The 15,557-nt window shown below is 41.4% G+C and overlaps 1 protein-coding gene across 5 annotated transcripts in view; it reads right to left on the bottom strand.

The window, feature by feature from the left end:
- The window catches only part of ENOX1 (ecto-NOX disulfide-thiol exchanger 1), a 706,159-nt gene extending 700,477 nt beyond the window's left edge, over positions 1-5,682 (bottom strand). For 2 of the 5 annotated variants that reach the window (XM_036757466.1, XM_036757465.1), the window contains exon 1: positions 5,310-5,655. The gene's annotated coding sequence lies outside the window, so the exon portion shown is untranslated. Of the gene's footprint in view, positions 1-5,220 lie in introns of all 5 variants that reach the window. The other 3 variants (XM_036757461.1, XM_036757462.1, XM_036757464.1) reach the window with 2 other exon arrangements.
- Positions 5,683-15,557: the final 9,875 nt, after the last annotated feature.

The following is a 15,557-nucleotide window of genomic DNA, read 5'->3' as shown; positions in this document are numbered from 1 at the left end:
CAAACCATGAGAAAAGGAGTGATGTCAAAATGTGTGGCTCTGCATGTATGTCCACTAAAGAAGACAGAAAGCGAACACTTGCCCAAGACAAACTATAACTAGTCTGGGAATAAAATGGTTTCCCCCCAAAAATCAGTAAAATTGGCTTGAAATCTGCTAAATTTTCTCCTTGAAGATCTTTCTAGCTAGAACAAGTTAATAGCAGGCTTCTAAAACTAGGTTAAACATGCTGTAAATCAATTTGCTCACTCCTATAAAACGGCAGAGAGTGCAGGCTTTGCAGGTGAAAACAGCTTGAGTGATAAGCAATATGATCCATTGCTATATTGTTTCTCTGACCATTCTTCTACCAAATTTTTTATTGAATATAAGAGTAGCATTAGAGATCAATGCCTACCTTTAGTTTAAATGATAAATGATGGAATGCTGGTTCTTTAGGTCCAAGGAATCACTTAGACCATCTATTTCCAAAGTTAAAGGCTTAAAAAGGCATATGTAGTAGAGTGAAAGAAACTCTGGATTTGAAGTTGGAAGACGGGTTCAAATCCTAGCTCTGCCACTTACAACCTGTGTGACTAGGGCTAGTCACTCTCTCCGGGCCTCTGTTTCCCCATTTGTTAAAAGGGAGAGGGAAAAAGGGAAAGAGAGAGGGAGGGAGGGAGGGAGAGAGGGGGGGGGGAAGAGAGAGAGAGAAAGAGAGAGAGAGAGAGAGAGAGAGAGAGAGAGATTACGTAATATCTAAGGTCCCCTCCAGCCCTAAACATGATGATCCATAAGTGGTCTGCCACCCAAACAATCAAATTTATATGATACTTTAAGGTCTGTGAAGTGCTTTCTATCTATCATCTCTTTTAAGCCTCACAGTAGCCCAGTGAGACAAGTACTGATGGGCATTATTATCCCCAATTGATAAATGAAAAAACAGAGGCTTTAAGAGGTTAGATCTCTTGATCAAAGATAAACTCTTTACCATTTATTTTTGAGAAATCACATAAACTATTAGCACCTCTAAGAGTGCTCGCTGTCTTTTAGCTTTACATAAGAAAAAAAAAAACTTTGAGAAGACGACTTTGGCAAAGAGAACAAAAAGCATAACAAACACCATATATTCGCCTCTGAAAGCCAAAACGGCAGATCTACTGCTCCGAGCCTCCTTAGAGATGATAGTACAACCCCTCCATTTTATAAATAGGGAAATTAAGGCCTAACTGGTCTGTCCAAGGTCACACAAATAATGAATGACAAAGGTGAGACCTGAATCCAGATCCTCTGGCTTCAAATCCAATATGCTTCCTATCACACCATGTGACCTTTATGTGCTTTATTGGATAAAAATCTCAGTTAATCATATGAATACTATTTCTACTGTATCTTATAATAGGAAGAATTGAACAAGCGTGATGGGAGAAAGTTAATATGCTTAGAGTTCTTGCTGCCATTCATAGATGATAAATACAAGTCTCATCCTTATCACAGTTAGCATCTACACCCAAAACGATAGGTGCTAAAGATTGTAAAAAGCTGTAAATATTTATAAAAGTGAAGAGAAAGTTTCCCAGCCTACTAGATAACAACATTTCAGTGGAGTTTTTGGAAATTGGAAGCAAAAATACAGTGCATTTAAGACTAAAATACATCCCAATACCAAAAACTGAGTTTCATCTCATAGATGAATGCATGAAGCATTTATTAAGTGCTTACTACATGCCAGGTGCAGCGCTAAGCACTGGAAACAGAAATACAAACAAACAAGATATAGCGCCTGACCTCAAGGAGTTTACATTCTAACAGAGGAAGACAACACAAGGTTCCTGATGATAATCTAATTCTGATTGCCAGAAAACTTGAGGCAGGAACTTAAGTAAATAAGACACAGAAACTTGATGGTCAAATGAACATGTTTGTTGTTTCTGTTTTGACTAGAATTCAGCAAAACAAATAGAAAGTCTAATTTTTTAAGTGTAACACACATCCTATTCATAGCAACCCCAGAGGAGTAGAAAACTAGGGAGTCTACCACCAAATAAGCAATATGAATCTCAGACAAGTCTGTAAACTACCATAGGCCTCAGTTTCCACATCTGTGGAATGGAAGGGAATCTTCTAAAGGTCCCTTTTAAATCTAACATTACATAATTCTAAGATTAATGAAGGATAAGTCAAGTTCTCATAAGGGCCTAGGAACACCCGGTTGTAATATAAAATCCGTGCTTGCGCCATATTAATAGTACAAGTGATGGGATGTAAGGATTCTTATCAATTTTACCACTGCTTCTTGTTTTGAGTTTGTAACAGGCCTGTCTTGTAAACAAGGGGAATAAGAAAGATTCCATTCAGTAACATATAACAATATCATTCCAGTTAGAATTCCTTAAACTCTTCCTTTAGGAAGTGAGGAAAACAGAACCCATTTGACTCTAGACAGATGACTTAGTAAATCTGCCTCATTTGGAGGGTTTCAATACTTGGGCTACAGTATGACTATCATGATGTAGAAGCAGCTGCCACCGTTTTGTTTTCTGTTCACAGTAGGTGGTTGCCTGGCAACAAAATACTATTGTCTGATTCTATGATCTATTGCCCAGTTCCATTAGTGATAACGCTTTTTTACAATTTAACACAGGACCACCTTTTGGACACTCAGAAATGAGAGGGGAAAAAAAATTCCCCAGATGCCTATTACCTATGAGTGACTATCCCCAAATAACAAGCATATATGTATACAAGAATGTGTATGTGTAGATATGCATGTGTGTAAATTAATATACATATCCTTGTCAAACCTATCTAAAGTTCAGGAGCCTAGAACAAGAATTCAAATTCCATGGAAAACTCAGCATGAACACAAGTTCACTAGACATACAAAGGCACATTACAGATTATATTCTCAATAACAGTGATCATTTCCAAGTTGTCAAGCACATTCAGTCCTATCCCTTGGAAACAGTTCTGGAGTTAGAAAAGAAACAGCCCTGTCTCCTTAAATAAAAATAATAAAAAATGGAAAAGCATCTATTATCTAGAGTCAGCTAACAAATTTAATGCTGTTTTATATAATATTACATATGCTCCCACTGTGAATACAGATTATGATTCAAATTGAAAAAATTTTGCTACTCTTCATATACAAGAATCTTACGATTTATTCATTTTTTAAAAAAAATAATTGAATTGTTCTCCCTGGAATAGCCTCCTATGATCCTTACTTTGTTTTGATATGGGTCCCTGGGGAATAACAGTCATGGTATGTTACTCTTGCATATTTCACCAGCTTACAAATAGCACAGTGCACTCAATATAAAATTGTCAACATTAACTTGTATCACTTGCGGTTTGCTGTGCATTGACAAGGCGTCTAAAGATTAGAATTACAATATTCTCAGATGCAGATACACAGCACAGAGGCTGATTAGGTTAACATCCAAACACCTTCAAGGAATTAAGGCTTAATAGTTCTATATAATCATTCCTGGAAATTATGAAATTAGTATCATTTATATGTATATATTACAAACATCTTTTTTCCCTAGCATCTTATAGTCTTTATTAGTCTCTTTACAAATCTTTACAGCATTTTGTACAAATTTCACTTGTTACTTTTATATCATTTTCTAAATCACTGTTACTTTTGTTATTATGAATTACATAAAAGGGACTTTTTGGATTTTTTTTTTAGTCTCACATATCACTTTTTGTCACCATTCAGAAATGAACACAGGACAAGAAATCACCGCAAATAATTTCCAGAACACGAGAACTTTACAATATGAGGATAGTTTCCCTTTAAAAAGACAATAAATAAAATAATGGGAAAGAAACAAAAATAAAAGGGAAAACTGAACTTAATATTTCTCAAGGCCACTACAATACCTTTAATTCACAAAGCCCCTGACATTGTCTCCTTCACCTACAATACTTTAGGAATGACCTCTCTAATTTCTTTCTCCTCTACTCCACCCAATGAGGTGGATCCAATCTCTCTTAGCTGCCTATGTTCCACAACTCATTCTTGGAGATTAGGAGAGACTACCATCAGTGCACATAAATATATCTCCAATTCCTTTTTTTCACCCTCTTCAGAATCCTGGGACAAGCCCTTTGTTATACTCTTTTCGAAATTATCATGCTAACCATCCCAGGCCAGTATCATCCACTAGTCTTCACCCCAGGTTAATAGTTCCCTCTACCACCACCCACCCACTGGTTCTATCTTTCTTTCAAGAAATTGTCTCTTGTCGTAAAAATATTAACTAGGAAATGCAACCCAATGCAACCCAACTGTTTACATATTTCACCGGGAGGGGGGGGGGAGGTGTGAGTCTTCAGCAAGGAGGTAAAGAGACTAGAGAAAATAAAGTATTGGGGGTGGGAATGAGACAGGACTGGACCAAGGCAAGTTACCCTACCCGCTGACCCCCCATCCCCACCCCCCGCGCATTTGCCCCATGTGCGCTGCTGTCAAAGACAACCACAACACTCCACAGCCACCACCACCCCCACACACTGGGAAGGGGAGGGTTTGTGTCTTCAGCCAATCAGGGAGCTGGAGCCCCGGGAGTCCGACCTATGGGGTGGTGGTGGCCGTGTAGGGGGGAGGAAGGAGAGGTGGTCCGGGAGGGACCCGGACCGTGGGAGGCGTGCACGTGTTGTCCGGAGAGGTGGCCCAGTGGCTGCCCAGGTGCCCGCCTTGCGCCCTGGGCGCGGCGGTGCCCCCGGCCAGCCCGATGCCTCCCGGGGCTTCGGGCTCTGAAGGTGCAGTGTGCCGGTCTGAAGGGACGGGACGGGATCCGGGAGCGCAGTCCATGGGGCCTAGAGATCCTGGGCGGGAGCCGGGAGGGGGCATTGGTGTCTAACAATACAAGCTCTCCTCCAGCTAATGCCCAGGAAACTTTCTCCGCCAGCCGCCCGCTGAAACTGAGACCTCCGCGCCCTAAAGGAAACTGGCCAGGGGAGAGGGCGGGAGCCCTGAGAGGGAGCCAGGGCTGGGGGCGGCGGGGCAGCAGCGGGGTCCCGAGCGCAGCGGGGAGGGAAGCGAGGAGAGCCCTCCCTGGACGCAAAGAAGCTCCCCCAGCCTTGAGCAGCTGTTGGGAAGGGCTGGCAAAAGTGAAAGGGGTGGGGGGGGTCGGCTCGGGGAGCCCAGAAACCCCCTCCCCTCCTCTGCCTGCTCGTCCACCCCCGGCCTCACCCCACCACCCCCCCTACTCCAACACTCTCTCTTACCAGCCTCCGAATCCGAGCCCTGGAGCCGGGAATGGACCGGGGTGGGGGGATCCTGGCTCGGAGATGCTGCGGACCTGGGAGCTCCCTACCTGCGGCCGCCGGGCGGGGGCACGGAGGCGGTCCTCCCGGTACGGAGCGGCGCGGCGCGGCTGCTCCGCTTCGCCTTCCCTCCGGATCCGTCCCTTCCTTGTCCCGGGCAGAGAGAAGCGAGCCAAGCCCGAGGCTGCCTCCGCCGCCGCTGCTGCTGCTGCCGCTGCTGCTCCTGCTGCCGCTGCTGCAGACGGAGGACGCCCCGTGGCGGCTGGAAGCCTGGGCGAGTAGCAGCCGCGGCGGCCAGAGTAGGACCAGCTTAGGGGAGCTCGAGAAACAGCAGCTCCGGATCCCGAACGTATGCGTGCCGCTGTGTGAGTGTGGATGACTGAGTGAGTGTGCGTGTGTGTGCGTGTGTGTGTGTGTGTGTGTGTGTGTGTGTGAGAGCGCGCGCGAGCTGGGGAGCGCTGGGGGGAGGGGGGATGGGGAGAGTCACCGCGAGGAAGGGGGAGGTGGGAGAATGAAAGAGAGAGGGAGAAAGAGGAGAGAGATGCTCTCAGGGACCGAGGTAAAATTCTTCCCTCTAGGAAAGCCGTCAACCCGTGGAAGGCTGGGGATGGGGGGGCGGGGGGAGGGAAGGAGGAGGCAGGCAGAGCTCTCGCCTGGCAGAGCTGCTGGGTGGAGGAGGAGGAGAAGCGCCAGCCCCCGGAGCGGAGCAGCCAGAGTGCCCACCGGTGCTGCAGCGGCGGTGGCCGAGGCGGGAGCGTTTGCTCGCTGCCTACCGGGGAGGAACCCCACTAACCTTCCCCCCCTCCCCACCGACGTCTCCCTCTCATTACCTCCTCTGACTACTCCAGCTTGAAGAGGGGGTGGGGGCAGGGACGAGATGAAGACCTGTAACCCACGGTTGCCACGGCGACCTTGAAGGAGCCTAGGGAAGCAGGGTACTTAGTTGGCAGGAGGAGAAAAAGGGCCAGGGTACTCACATACTCCCCCACTCGCAAGTCCCCAGCCAGACCGGCAAGGGTGGGGTGAAATGGGTGAACGGAGGAATTTGGCGAGGGGAGGTCAGACCTAACAGCTTCTGCATCAAAGCTATCCCTACCACATTGGAGGATGGTTCTTAAGCCTATGGAAATCGTGTTCCAGGTTCTTAAAAGGTGATTCGGGAAGTGCGAGGCCGAGAGAATTAAGGGGATACTTTGTTTCAGAGATCTGAGGTTGTTTTCCCTTTCCCCTTCCCCTCTTGGCCAAACGTGGGCATTTCTTTTTTTTTTCCTTTTGTCTACTTAGACTCCCATAACTTTGCTTAAGGAGAAGTAAGGTAAAAGGTATCTCAGGCTCTGTTGTAGATTCAGTCATCCATCCAAGAGCAGAGGGGTCCTATCAAAGAGAGGAGGAGCAGTCAGGGGACAGCTTTCTTGACCTGTTCTCTTGGTTGGAAAGACTCCTGAAAGCTGCAACAAATAAAGCCTCCTTATAATACATGTCCTTAGGTGTGATCCCCTATTGTTAGTTTCATAATTTCACACATAGGATGCCCCATGTCCTCCCTCAGAGCCTTTGTTTTGACTCTTTCCTATGAATATATTGCACTCCCTTCACACCCCTCTCCATAGGAAACCTGGTTTCCTCCAAGATGCAGCTCAAGTACCACATCCTATAAGAAGCTTGATTACCCTGCCATCCTCTACCTCCATACATACATTCATATATCACATATACATATGTATATGTGATGCATATATATTATACCTATGCATGTATATACATATATCTGTACATATATGCATATATGTATTAGATATAGTGGGGCAGCTAGGTGGCAAAAGTAGATAGAGTGCTGGGCCTGGAATCTGGAGGACCTGAGTTGAAATTACACTTACTAGCTGTGTGACCCTGGGCAAGTCACTTAATCCTCTTTGCCTCAGTTTCCTTATCTGTAAAATGAGCTGAAGAAGGAAATGGCAAACCACTTCCAGTATCTTTGCCAAGAAAATCTCAAATGGGGTCACAAAGAGTCAGACACATTTGAAAACTATCTATCTATCTGTATATGTGTGTATGTATATATGTATGTGTATGTATATATATATACACACATATATACACACCCGCATAATGTGTACATGTTTATGTATATACACATGCATATATATTTACATACGTGTTATCTCTCCCAATAGAATGGAAGCTTCAGGGGCAACTAGATGAACTATATGTTGGAACCTGAGTCAGGAAGACTTGAGGTCAAATCCCACCTCAGACTAGTTATGTAACCCTTGGGCAAGTCACTTAACTTCTGCCTCAGTTTCCTGATCTGTAAAATGGAGTAAAAATAGTACCCACTTCCCAAAGTTATTGTGAGAATAAAATGAGATAGTATTTGTAAAGTGCTTTGCAAACCTCATAACTCTACATAAATGCTAGCTATTATTAATAATTATTATTAATTATGGGGGGAAAGACTATTATCTCCTAGGGGTGAGAACAGTTTCACTTTTTTCTTTGAACCCCCAATACCCTGCCCAGTGCCTGGCACATAGTAGGAATTTAATAAATTCTTATTGATTGATTTGATTGGTCTTTCACATTCCAAGGTATAATTCTGTTCAACAAGAATATTCTTAAAGTTGAACAGAATAAAGAGAGAGCGACAGAGAGAGAGAGAACTGAAGAGGCCAGGGAGAGATGAAGAACATCCTCTCTATTTGTAACTTCCTGGACAGCAGCAATCTCTCCTAGTTTTAGTTTTGGTTTGGTTTTGTATCCCCCACATCATCTAACAAAGTGCCTTATAAATGTAAAATATAAATATTTGGTCCATTCCAAAAAAAAAAGAGATCCTACCTGCCTAAAAGTATTTTGTAAATCCTTAAATGATATATAATATGAGCTGGTATGAGCTATGAGTGAAAAGGAAGGTTCTCTAGTCTCCCACCTAGGTTTGGGGTGCAAACTTAGGCTAGGATAGTAACCATGTGCTTTTGCCAGTAGAAGACTCTTAATAAATGTTCGATGGACTGAATTCCCACCCCACCACCTTGCCCTCCCCCCCCCCCCCCGACTTGCTTAATTTTAACTCTACAGGTTTGTGCTGCTTTTCTTCACTGAGTGGCCCTTTCCCCTCTCTGGCTGACAGGCTTAGTGCCACAGTTCCAACTTAGCAAAGACAGCAAACAATGCTGCCCCAAATCATATAAGGCAACCCAAGGACATACGAGAAAAGGACACAGCATTGAGCCTAACTCGATGCTTGAAGTCAATAAAAGCTCACCTTAATATATATGAAAAGCATACCTTAACACGTGAAATTCCCAATGCAGCAGCAGATTGCTTACCCTCAGAGTGAGGAAACATTGTTCCAAAAGAAAGTGCTGTCCCAGAGCCTGTCAAAAGCTAGCTGCTTTAATGATATATTTATAGGGCAGTGTTTCCTGGATGCTCACTTCATAGATTATAGGTGACACAGCTCACCCTCATTGAATAATTGTGCCCTGCTTAAGTATTATTCAATAGAACCCCAAGTCCACTCTTGTCAATGTGCCTGGTTTCTGCAAAGATCCTTTTGAAAAATTCTCAATCTTCTATTTCCTGGTAAATTTCTATTCCTTTAGAAGTTCATTTTTTTCTAGCTTCTTCTCAGTTCATAAATATATGGGGGTTTTGCTGGTGATAACACAGCTGTGAAAAGTGACTAAACTGAAGTATAAATTACAGTGAATTGATTTGGGTTTTGCTATTTGTTCTCTAGTGGGGGATCTTTTTTAAACGATTTACATTCTGTCGCTCAACTCAGCATCCTTAGTAGACATTTTTTAAAATTGGAATTTGTGTACTTCTTTGCCATGTTTTAAGTTTAGAAGTGTTTTCATTTTTACGTGAAAATATGTGTTGGAATCTGGAGAAGAGTCCTGAGAACCCACCGATGGTTGTTTGACAAGAATCCCTTGCAGTTGTTGTGAGGCAAAATTCTCCAAGATAATTTCTGCAGCTTTGGTTTTCCCAGAATTGATGTTTTCTAGTGAAAGCTGTATTTAGTGTGTGATTTTGTGAGTCTGAAAGAGCAATCTAGATAACACTCCTCTATACATACACCACAATCTTCCCAAGTAGGAAGTACTTTGTCAAAGCTGCAACATCCTTTTTGTCCACCAAGGGGAGCATCTCTGTCCCTCTAGAGATAAACACTAATAAGAAATCAGCATTATAAAATAAAGCAAATTTCAAATCATAGCAAGCTATCCTTCCTATAGTATATATTACCCACTGAAAGAAACCTAGTCAAGCTGTTATTTATGGTGATTCAAGTATAAAAACCCCATGGGCTACCAAGCTATGTCATCAGTAAAAATTATTTTTGTCCACCAAGGCAAGCAACTTTTTCCCTCTAGAAATAAATACTAATAAGAAATGAGCATTATAAAATAAAGGAAATTACAAATAGCAAGCTAGTCTTCCTATAGTATATACTACCCACTGAAAGAAACCTAGTTATACCGTTATGTATAGTGATCCAAGTATAAAAATGCTATATACTAATACTGGGCTACATCATTAGAATATATGCAATCAAGCAATCAAAGGACATTTATAAACACCTAAAACTATGTGTCAGGCACTGCGCTAAACCTAGATATATAACAACAAAAATGAAACAGTTTCCACCCTCAAGGAACATCTATTCCATCAGGAACAACTGGAAAATTAGTATAAGCCACTTTGCCATTAAAATACTAAGTAGTCAAATCACTAACAAGCACTAAGAGATCTGGTTCTACTATTATTACCAGTTGGATAGAGACAGGCTGTCACGGTATAGTAATTTAAAAAATTACTTTTTCCTCCTAAAAAGTGAATTGCTGCTTAGCATAATTGCTTCATTCAATTTGCAATAGCCCAGTAAAGTAGTCAAATATTAACTTCTTTAAAAATACAGGGATGGGGGCGGGGCAGGGAGGGAACACTTTTAAATGAGTAGTTAGTTGAAGCTTGATCTACCCAGAAGACTAAACTAAAAAGATGACTATGCCTCTTTCCTTCCTCGGGTGATTGGTAGAATCTGATATTCTACAAATTCCGAAAGTAAACCCTTACATAGAAAGCTTGTCCCTCGTTCTCTGAAGTTCGAAGCAAGAGACCGTTAGCTCTGGTCCTTTAATGTGTTTTAGCAGTCATGAGCGTGCATAAGGAGACAGGAAATTTCACCCATAATTAGGCTCCAGATCAGCTAAGACTTTATCGTTTTAAGTCAGAAACACCTTGAACTGAACCTGGAAATGAAAAGTTACTGTGCTTTTTTGGTAAAATACTAGTATAGTGTGGTTTTAATTAAAGTATGTACCATGAATCAAATTCAGAATCCTTAACCTGGCATTTAAAGCTGGCCACAAGCTAGCTCCCACCTGTTAGCGCATTCTAGTCCAGTCAAACTGACCTAGTAACTGTCCGCCTTCTGTGATGTTACACCTCCCACCTTAGTGCCTTTGGACAGTCCTTTGTACCATGTGTAGAATGCACTCCCTCCTTAGTTCTACCTGCAGGATCCCTAGCTTTCTTCAAAACACAGTTCAGTTCCCATCTCCCATATAAGGACTTTCCTCAGTCCCCAAGCTGTGCTTTTGAAGTTACTTTGTATTACTTTCTATATATTTATAATTTGCTTATCTGAGGACATGTTTCCCTATTCCCTTAGGAGAACATAAGCTCCTTGAGGGCACGGACTATTTTATTTTTGTCTTTGTATCTCCAGGACCAAGAAGGAAGCCTGGCACCAAGGGGGCACCAAGTACCATTTATTGAGTTGAATGGAATTCAGTTCAGGATGTGACTAAGAGGACATTTAGCTTCATTGGGCAGTTGATGAATATTCCTCATGGGCTTCAAGAAGAGTCCCATGCCAAGCTGCTCATTACCGCAAACTATCTATTGGCCTCAGGATTGTGAATTTGTAAGTCTGAATCAAAGAAGAATGCTAACAGTTTTATGTTTTAAGGATAAGTGGTTAAAGGCTTTTTAAATAATCAATGTTATCATGAGAAAAAATGCCATAGACGTATTTCCTTTACACATAGGCATTTTTATGCAGAAAAATAAGCGAATCAGCACTCAATTGCTTTTATTTACAACTTAATTGTTTAATAATTTCCATGAAAGTAGCGTATGTAGCATAATAATTTATATTCACATAGGGTTTTTCAGTTTCCAAAGTGATTTTTAACTTCATTATTTCATTTGATCTTCATAAGCAACCTTATGGGGAAGGCAGAAGAGTAATATTATTTTTCCATTTCATATGAGGGAACTGAGGCTCAGAAAAGGTCGTGGCATGGCTAAAGCTATGTGTAAGAAGTAGCAGAGTGAAGATTCAAACCTAGGTCCTTCTGACTTCCATCGGGTGCTCTCCCTACTATATCATGCTGCCTGTCTCAAAAGTCAGTTAATAAGCCATAATAATTTCCTGCCCATTGCCTGCTTTGTGCCTAGCATTGTTTGGGGTATTATGAGGGATATCAGTGAGGCTTAGGATAGATACAGCCTTGTCTTTAAGAAGCTTGCAATCTTATTATAGTAATTATCCTAGGGACAAAAAGAGTAAATGCAAACATAACATATCACTTGGCCAGGGTAAATAAATGTGTGCCAATAGCCCCTGGTGAAGCTGTCAGTTAAATACACAAACCATTAGGTTGAACGTGTCAACACAGGCATAACTTGCTGACTATTGATGAACATTGCCCAATATACATGCATATTATCACATCTGAAACACTCATAGATTCATAAATTTTCAGAGCTAGAAGGGACTTTAGAAATCATCTAGTCTGGTAGTTCCTAACCTGTGGCCTGAGCACCTCGGAGGGGTCTTAAAGTTATACAGATATGAGAACCCATATATGAACCAAGCATTTTAATCTTTATCTTTATTTAGCCCTAGCAAAATATGTGGCATGAATGAAACTAGGGTGTGTGTGTGCATGTGTGTACATGCATGTCATGTGTGTGTGTGTGTGTGTATTTAAAAAAGGTCCTTGAACTCCAAAAGTCTGGGGAACCACTGAACTAGATTAGTGAACCTGAAGAATCTGAAGCCTGGTAAGGTCAAATGATTTGCCCCAGTGCATATGGCTAACTGGCTAGTAGCAGACAGGGTTACTACTTGAATCCAGCTCTCCTGACTTCCAGCTCATTGCTTTTTCTACTATATCCTTTTAGCTATAATGTAGAAGAAATAGCATCATACAGCAGGCCATAGTAAACAAGCTATTCTTCATAGCCACTTGGAAGCACAGTAGAATTAGAATGTCCAAAAAGGCAATTTAAGTTTCAGGTTGAACATAATATGTATTTGATTTGATCACAAGGTTAAAAAAAACGTTCTGGACATCAGGGATTATGGGCCATGTTGGAAAGGAAGTTGTATAAATCCCTTTTCCTCGATATCTTTAAGAATTGGTCGGTAACAATCAATCTGGAATAGGTTGTTATTTTCCTTGAGGATCACATAATGATAATTAATATTAGCTCTTCAAATTCTGCAAAATACTTTACATAAATTATCTCATTTGAACCTTGCAGTAAGCCTGTAAGATAGATATTGTGCACAGTTTCCCCTATTAGACAGATAAGGGTGCTGAGGCCTGGTGAATGGCAGTAATAGCTGTGGGATTTGAATGTAGGCCTTGATGGCACCTAGGTGGATAGAGCTTGGAGCGTGGAATCAGGAAGACTCATCTTCATAAATTCAAATCCAGCCTCAGGTACTCACTAGCTGTGTGACCCTGGACAAGTCACTTCACTCTCTTTGCCTCAGTTTCCTCATCTGTAAGATGAGTTAGAGAAGGAAATGGCAAACCTTTCCAGTATCTTTGCCAAGAAAACCCCAAATAGGTTCATGAAGAGTTGGACAGGACTGAAAATGACTAAACAACAACACTTGATGAGTCTGAATTTAAGCTCCTAGGTCTCACAGACTCTCATACCACTATATATGAAAGTGTTAGCACTAATATATATCTTTTTAAAATTTTATTTATTTCATTTTATTTTAATATGTCTATAGAACCTAGTATAACCTCATTTAAAATGGATGCTTTTTCATTTAAAAATTATTAATTAAAATTATAAATAATAACAATTATTGTTAATGTCCTTCAAGCCATCATGTCTTCATTTTTCTTTTTTCAATTCTTTCTCACTCATCTCATCCTGCCTATATTCCTTACTTAGGCCAATCGCTAAACATCTTTGGGCCTCAGTTTCCTCAACTATAAAATGGTCTCTTCAAGCTCTAAATTTATAATTTTGGGATCCATTAACCATGATACTCTTTTTCTCATTTCCTTCTCACTTATCACTGGCTGACACTGATTTCTCTCCTGTCTCTGTTCCTGACTTCCTCTGACATCAAAACCGTGTCTTCCTCCCATTGCTGACTTACAGTTGGCTCAGGGCCCCCTCGCCCTTGGATAGCTTACCACTCTGGCCCATGGACTGTCCCTCCACACAGCCTCTTCCCCTCTTACCATTGGCGAGTTCTTCACCGAGCTGCCATTTTGTAGAGGGACCCAGAGTGTCTGCCTTCATTCCCCTCCTAGACCTGTTCCTGACTTTCTCTGTACTTCAGAATCTTAGCCAGTATCTTCAATTCCCACCATCCCCATTTTCAACTCCCTTTAGTGTGTTCTCTTCCTCCAATAGAATATAGGCTTCTCAAAGTCAAAGACTTTCTTTTTTGTTTGTACATGTAACCCCAGGCCTTAGCATAGTACCTGACACATCATAAGTCCTTAATAAATCCTTGTCTCTTTCTTTCTCCTTGTCAAGTTGTGGCAAAATGTTGGGAAATATATGCAAGTGGGGGGGGGTGGTTAATGGACAACAGGACACTTTTATTGAGTGACAAGTTAAATAATACTTGATTAGATTGATGATTTTCTATTAACCTCTCCAGGTATATGACATTTTGATGGATATTTAAGAAATCATAAGTGGATAGCCAAAAAAGTTGCAGAAACTCACAGACACAGGAAACTGTAGGATCCACAGTTCTATGCAGTTCTGTCTTCTTCCAGTACAGGTAAGGTGTCTTACCAAATTCCAATTCTTTGCATTTGATCGTTCTACTAGAACGTAAACTCTCTGAGAACATAATGACTTAGTATAGTGTCTTGCACATAAGAGGCATTTATTTTGTTGATATGAATTCAATTTTTAATTCATTTTTGTGAAAAAAGGTACAACTTTCACATGTCTATCCATGGGCATTTTGCCTAATGAATTCAGCCTGACAGAACACTCTCTTAGCAAATAGCAACTAAGGTGAGATTTATTCTTTCTTTTAAATAAGTTATTCAAAACCAAATTCAGCCATTTAAATGCTAACATTTTTTAACAACAGCAGTCAAATAAACACTCACTCCCATGGGCTAAAAGGATAATATTTATGCTTTTACACCCCTCCTTTCCAAGATGGTCCCTTGGGCAGCTTGTCCTTCAAAACAGGATTTTAGCCATTCATCCTTAAAACATTTACTTTTCTACATGTACCCATGAAACCTCTTTAAAAGGCTCTTTAAAATTACCCTCACCTTGGTACTGAGGTGGATGGAGTCACAAGCCCTGCTCCTTAGCCTCTGGACATTCTGCAGATACTTTGCATTACTTAACCTCCACATGGAGAAATTAAGTCCAGCTCTAACCTTGGACCTGATACTTTATATGAAGTAGAACAGAGATTTGATTTAAAAGAGTTACTGAGTACATAAGTGCCTGTCTACAGAGTGCTACAAAGTAGACAGGGTGGAGTTGTTTCTTTGGTTTGTTTTGGGGGGGTTCTTTCAAGTAGGCAAACAATTTTTTATTTTATGCAATTAGTCATTCCAATTGCAAAGAAATTTCCTACTTTTTCAACTGACCTAAAGTAGTTATTTCAAGAAGCTTAATGTTGTTAATGAAAAATAGCAGAATACATGGTAATTTTGCCAATGCAGTCAGTGAATGATACTAATAACACGTTTATATAGCCCTTTAAGTTTTACAAAATGCTATTTTATTTATCATTTGAGATAATGTAATGCATGATAAGAAAGAGCCATTTCCAGTCTCCCTGATCTATATCTTGCCAGTGGACCCAGATGGCTCAGAGGAAAGAGAGAGGCTGATGTCTTTGCACAGACCTCCCTCACTTAAATCCAATTTACTTGCAAGTTGTGACATAACCTTCCTGATGTTATGGTCCTCTTCCAGAAAGAAGGACAAACAACAAGCTATGAGTCACAGTAGCTGCCCCAACTGGCAGGTTCCAG

The sequence above is a fragment of the Trichosurus vulpecula genome, chromosome 4 (genome assembly GCF_011100635.1).
Source record: "Trichosurus vulpecula isolate mTriVul1 chromosome 4, mTriVul1.pri, whole genome shotgun sequence".
NCBI lineage: Eukaryota > Metazoa > Chordata > Mammalia > Diprotodontia > Phalangeridae > Trichosurus > Trichosurus vulpecula.
The sequence above is the reverse complement of the archived record's forward strand: the minus strand, read 5'-3'. Positions and strand labels throughout refer to the sequence as shown.